Raw genomic sequence first — 6,179 nt, 5'->3', positions numbered from 1 at the left:
AAAAAAAGAAAATTAAGTTAAACATGGACAAAAATGCGAATGCATCAAAAACCATGTCTACAAATAAAGGCAATACAAATAAAATAAAATATTTAAACAAATAATATTACAAACATCACGGACGGTATTGGAACACATCCGTTAATGTTAACAGGAAATTAATGAAGAACACCAGGAGCGGTCTGGACACTCGCTCCTTAGCGTTGGCTAGAAGAAAAGGGAAACACGTGCTCTCCACACATAAACAAAATTAAGTTAATTTACAATAAAATAATTAATAAAATATAGCTCATTACATAAATATAATATAAAAAAAGAAAACGATACCCGGTCTCCGAAGAGACCTATCCGATGGTCTGGATGCTTTGCCGAAAAGATCTGGCCGTTCGCCGTTGGCGGTTCTACTCCATCATTGAAAAATATGTCAATAAAACAACAAATGTGTGCTCCCTTGCACGGTCAATGACAGAAGAAAGAATAGAGAAGAGTCAACACCGATCTAACGGCAATTTCATATCGATAACGGCCAGTCTTTTTGGAAGGGATCAATACTGATAAACAATTCGATTTTAATTATATTTCTCTTTTATCGCCTTATCTAGCGGTCAGAGGTAAAATAATGAGTGGTTGACACCGCTGTGTCAGAAAAAGGTTCTTTCGCGCGATAAAATAAATAAGTAGACATAACAAATAATCATAAACGGTCCACCTTCGAATTTGTGACGTTACAACTTCTTTATTATTTTTATAATTTCTCCGTATAAATTACAATATTTAATTATTGAATATCAATTTCATACTAAATTTGATAACTATAATTAATGTTTATTCATATATTATATTTTAAAATCAAAGAACTACTAATCAGGATATAATTACAGAAATAAGAGTTGATGTTGCTTTTGGAATAATCCACCAATNACAGAAATATGAGTTGATGTTGCTTTTGGAATAATCCACCAATTGCCTATTTAAAAAAAAACATTGATTGGGAATTTTTTCTGCTATTCTCCAAAATTACTCCTTCGTTGACTAGAATGAATCATTAAATAGAAAATTTTATGAGAATTAAAACAATGTTATTTTTAAGATTAATATGCAGTCAAGAAATTTTATAATTACTATTTACAGTATATTTATCAGAAAAACTCATTATTTTTTTGCATTTTTATCGTAATAGAACACTTAAATAGAAATCATAATATCATTTCTAAGTGATATTTAGTATTTAAAAAGATTCTACAATTGAAATATTCAGAACTGAATTAATTTTAATGATTTACTTTAACTAAAAAAAAAAAGTTATTATTTTGAATGCCTCTTGTGGGCAGGTAAAGGGTTAGATTTATAAAAAAACCAAATGATAGATAAAGACATGCAAATAAAATAAAAAAACAATAAATAAAAAAGAAATATACTGATTAGCCATTTTTGATAAAGTGATAACAGTTGACAAAGTTATAAGTTTTATACACTGAACTTTCATCAGAAACAAAAATATACTATTCTAAATCAACTTTTCGCGATGTTTTCAAATTTGCAATAGGACTTTTTCTATCACTTCTAAATTTTAATATAATTAAAAAATAGTATTTACATATAAAAAAAAATAATTAAGAACAAAAAAAATTGTTTTAAATTAATACTGATTTTCATTATTAATAACTTAAAAATAAGGAAAATGACAAATTTTAACCTATTTCTTTAATCGTTTAAAGTTGATTGTTGTAAATGTTTATAGTAAAAAAAAAATTATTTTACCATAACTTTTAGCTCAATTGGTAAGTTTGACATTGACATAATTAAATAGAAAATTTTATGACAATTAAAAAAATTGTATCGTTAAGATCAATATGCAGTCAGAAAGTTTTATAATTACTATTTATTGTAAATTTATCAGAAAAGCTCAATATTTTTTTGCATTTTTATGGTAATAGATAACTTAAATAGAAGTAATAGTAATAATTTCCTAGGAACTTTTGTTGTTTGTTGAAAAGATTCTATAATTGAAATATTGAGTACTTAATTAATTCTAATGATTTATTTTAACTAAATGAACTAATCACAACAAAATTGTTAAAAAGATTTACTCAATTGAGTGTATTATAAAATTTGATTATAATTGTAAAAATCCATTGTTAATTAAGGAGAAACTAAAAATCATTTTTTTTAGAAATTATTTATATAGCAACAAGTTACCAAAAAATGTTGAATATTATAGTCTAGTAGTTGCACACACAAATAGAGTAAAAAAATTATTAAATTACAAAGTAAAATGATTTAATTTTGTAGTTGAAACCTATCATATCAAACTTCATTCGTTAATAAATATTTTGAAAACATTAGAAATTAATGATTTTAATTGTCTTTATGGAGACGATGTAATAACTAACTGTTTAATTGATAAATTAGAATTTTTTTTTCAATTTTTGAGAGTAATATCTTCAACTAGATACGAATTGTAGTAATTTGACGTATTGTTGAAAAAAGTAGGTCAAGTTAGAGCAGAGAAAATAAATGATAGTCACAAAAAAATATCTTCTCGGCTTTGCATCGAAGCGAAAACTTAAAATATAGTAAAATAATTTTAATACGAATAAGAAATTTCTTCTTGCAAGGGGCGACTAAAGTGATGGGATCCTTGATCTTTATTGAAGTAATTGAATCTAAATGAGATAAAAATCAAACGAGTTAAAAATTTATACTAACTTAAAAAGAATTAAGAAAAAATGCAAAAAATTCATTGCCATACGCGGGTTGGAACCTCGTACCCCAAGCGTGTAAAACATAAATTTTTACAACTCGGCAACCGTACGTCGCTACTGTCGAATGAAAAAATTGGCTATTTAAGCTAAATCAAATTTCAAAGTTACTTTTCTCGATTTAAAAGAATCAAACAAATTTTAATAAGTTTAACTTTCTATGCTATATAAATTTTTTATATTGACGGTAGTCATTTTTACCATGAAGACAAATCCAGAAGTCAAATTTTTTTTTTTGAATTAAAGTATATTATATAAGCTTTAATTTAATATATATATAAAAGTGTCAGTATTTTCGCAATACTTTCAAAAATTAAATTGAAAATGTCCTAGTGACAATACGCATGTTTAAAGTTTTAACCCTCCTTGTTAAAGGGGTATGATCCGATTTACAAAAAATGCGTGCCAGATGAAAGGAGTATATAAATATTAATTATAAAAAAATAATGATATTGATCCATACATTTTTCCAAAAATTATATAAAATATAAATTAAGTAATATAAAATCGAGAATTTTTTCACGGAAATCGTACGTTCATCTTTAAATTTGATGTCCGTTTTCACCACGAAGACAAGTCCAGAGGTCAAATTTTTTTTTTTCAAATTAAAGTATATTACATAAGCTTTAATTTAAGATATATATAAAAGTGTCAGTCTTTCCGGAACATTTTCAAAAATTAAGATGAAAAAGTTCTACTTTCTATACGCATTTTAATAGGTTTGCACCCCCCCTGTATAAAGGGAAAAGGTCCGATTTATAAAAAAAGTATGTCGAATGAAAGAAATGTATATAAAGTATTTATTATTAAAGAATAGAATTGATTCATGAATTTTTCAAAAAGTTATAGCATCATAATGTTAAAAAATGTAAAATATAATATCAAGAATTTTATCAAAAAAATTGCATATTTTTGCATACGGTAGTCATTTTCACCATGAAGACAAGTCCAGAGGTCAAATTTTTTTTTTTCAAATTAAAGTATATTACATTAGCTTTAATTTAAGGTATATATAAAAGTGTCAGTCTTTCCGGAACATTTTCAAAAGTTAAGTTGAAAAAGTTAATTTTTTGTAAAAAAGTTACCATTTTGAAACCCTTCCTGTGGGCTGTTAAAGGGTCAAATGTTCACAAAAATATATAAAATGATAGGTAAATATCTAAGGTATCTATAAAAAAAAAATTATATTGACTCGATCATTTTTTAAAAAGTTATGGCACTTTTAAGTAAAAAAAATTGAAAAAATATCGAAAATTAGCGATTTTTAAATTTGTAATTTTTTGGGGGATTTCCCCTGATTGCGGGGAACGAGGGAATTTTTTTTCAATTTTTGAGGGTAATGTCTTCGACTAGATATGATTTGTGATCTTTTGACATATTGTTCTACAAAATCGGTCCAGCGAGAGCTGAGATTGAGCGTTCACAGACACAAAAAAAAAAAAATAAAAAAAAACACATCATAGTAAAATTAATACCTTCTCAGCTTCGCATCGAAGCTAAAAGGCTTAGTTCTTAACACACATCAGAGAGAGAAAGAAAGAGAGCTTGCAAGCCAACGAATGAGCGTGCCAACGAGCGCCTTTCTTCTCTTTTGAAGTTCTGAATTCAATAAGAATTCATAATTTTTTCATCCAGTTTATTTCTCTTAACTTGCCGCGACCCTGTGCTGTCGTTTACGTTAATGCGATATTGATATATAATTTTTTTTACGTCGAGATTTTATTTATTTATATAAAAAAAGACATTATAGAATTTTCGTGTGTGCGAATTATTATAATTTCAGAAAGAGTTTCATACTTAACATTTTGACTTTCGATGATCTTTACACAAGCCATCAAAAAAGAAGTTAGTAAATTTATGTTATCCCAATTATTTAGAGTTAATAAATCTGAGTAGAGATCGACAAAGCAATAGATAATTCATTGTATCAACAATATAGAATATTATATTAAACTGGTTGGTTGAACATAGTCACGTTACATGGTATCTGTGAATTGGCTTGCTGTTCCGCTGCCTTAAAGATGTTTTTTAATAAACTAACATGATTTCTACTGTACAAGTTAAGCACTATCACAGATATTCGTAAACTGACTAGCCGTTTCGTTGCCATTGTGTATATTATTAGATGTCAACCAAACTATATTTTATTACACCTAAGCAAAGACGTATTGCATTTATTATATTTATATCTACTTGTCTTCGTTGTTCTAAACCGTCGGACCGCAGAACCCATACATCTTATAATCACAACCATTTATATTTTTTTAACACGCTTATATTAGTGTTTCACATGTATGTGTGATGTGATTTTGTAACTTTCTACGCGGCACGTGTTGTTATTCTCGCGTATCCAGTCGTCTATGACCTTGAGACTAGACATCATAACGCATTCACCCCACCCCACTCACCAAACGCAGGCAACACTAATCCTGTATAATTTTATATTTTTGGTTTTCGTTTCCGTACACGCATGCATGACATCAATTATGTATATATATAAACAAATTTTTATTTTGATTGACCAATACCGCCTGCGTGTAATGCTCTTTACGTATATATATTATGTATTCCTACCGCCGATGCCGCCGATTATACCTTAGGTATAACGTTCTCCCGCCCATAAAACAAGGCTATACCTAGTGCATGATACGTTAACGTTCTTATGTCGCCTTACATGTATTTATATATATTCTAATTACTATTAAAGATATACAGAGTGTTCAGTAAGTCAGGAAACGGGTTTCTATTGTTCTCATTATTTGTAACAATGAGAACAATAGAAACCCGTTTCCTGATTTACTGAACACCCTGTATATTAACACGCTTTATTCTCATTAAGAGATATAGAGTGTATTCATTCCGATTACAAAGGACGATTTCTGTATCGTCGTTTTCACGTCACTACCTCCATCTTCCGTGAGTGGGTAATTTACGCGCCTGATGCTTTCCTTGGATGTGATATCCGTTTCTCAGAGTCCCTCCCCGGAATCGAAACCTGTTTCCCCGTTACCCGTTACAACCATGATATTGATAGTAACTACTTTTATATCATGAAACTAAAAAGTAAAAATTAAATATAGTTAAAAAAACTAAAAAAACACGCTATTAAAGTACATCGAACTAAAAAGTTCAAAATAATTTTTAAAATAAGTTTAAAACAATAATGAGCGAAAAATACTAGTATTATTGTGATAAAAGCGTGGGTGCTTTGCGCCATATTTTTCGTATATTGAGCGCCCGACGCGCTTTTATCACAATAATACTAGTAATTTTCGTTCATTATTGTTTAAGCTTATTTTAAAAACTATTTTGAACTTTTTAGTTCAATGAACTTTAATAGCGTGTTTTTTTAGTTTATTTTTAACTATATTTTTATTTTGTTATTTTAAATTATAACAAAAAAAAAAAAAAAATCCG

The 6,179-nt window shown here is 27.9% G+C and overlaps 3 protein-coding genes across 4 annotated transcripts in view; 1 reads left to right on the top strand and 2 right to left on the bottom strand.

The window, feature by feature from the left end:
- LOC126894563 (uncharacterized) overlaps positions 1-6,179 on the bottom strand; it is a 226,991-nt gene that overhangs the window by 88,707 nt on the left and 132,105 nt on the right. The window lies entirely within an intron of this gene.
- LOC126894565 (uncharacterized) overlaps positions 1-6,179 on the top strand; it is a 271,452-nt gene that overhangs the window by 180,532 nt on the left and 84,741 nt on the right. The gene's annotated exons all lie outside the window — the stretch shown is intronic.
- LOC126894561 (uncharacterized) overlaps positions 1-6,179 on the bottom strand; it is a 27,372-nt gene that overhangs the window by 20,627 nt on the left and 566 nt on the right. The gene's annotated exons all lie outside the window — the stretch shown is intronic.

This window comes from Daktulosphaira vitifoliae, unplaced genomic scaffold (genome assembly GCF_025091365.1).
Source record: "Daktulosphaira vitifoliae isolate Bord-2020 unplaced genomic scaffold, ASM2509136v1 Scaffold_1, whole genome shotgun sequence".
Lineage (NCBI taxonomy): Eukaryota > Metazoa > Arthropoda > Insecta > Hemiptera > Phylloxeridae > Daktulosphaira > Daktulosphaira vitifoliae.
The sequence above is the reverse complement of the archived record's forward strand: the minus strand, read 5'-3'. Positions and strand labels throughout refer to the sequence as shown.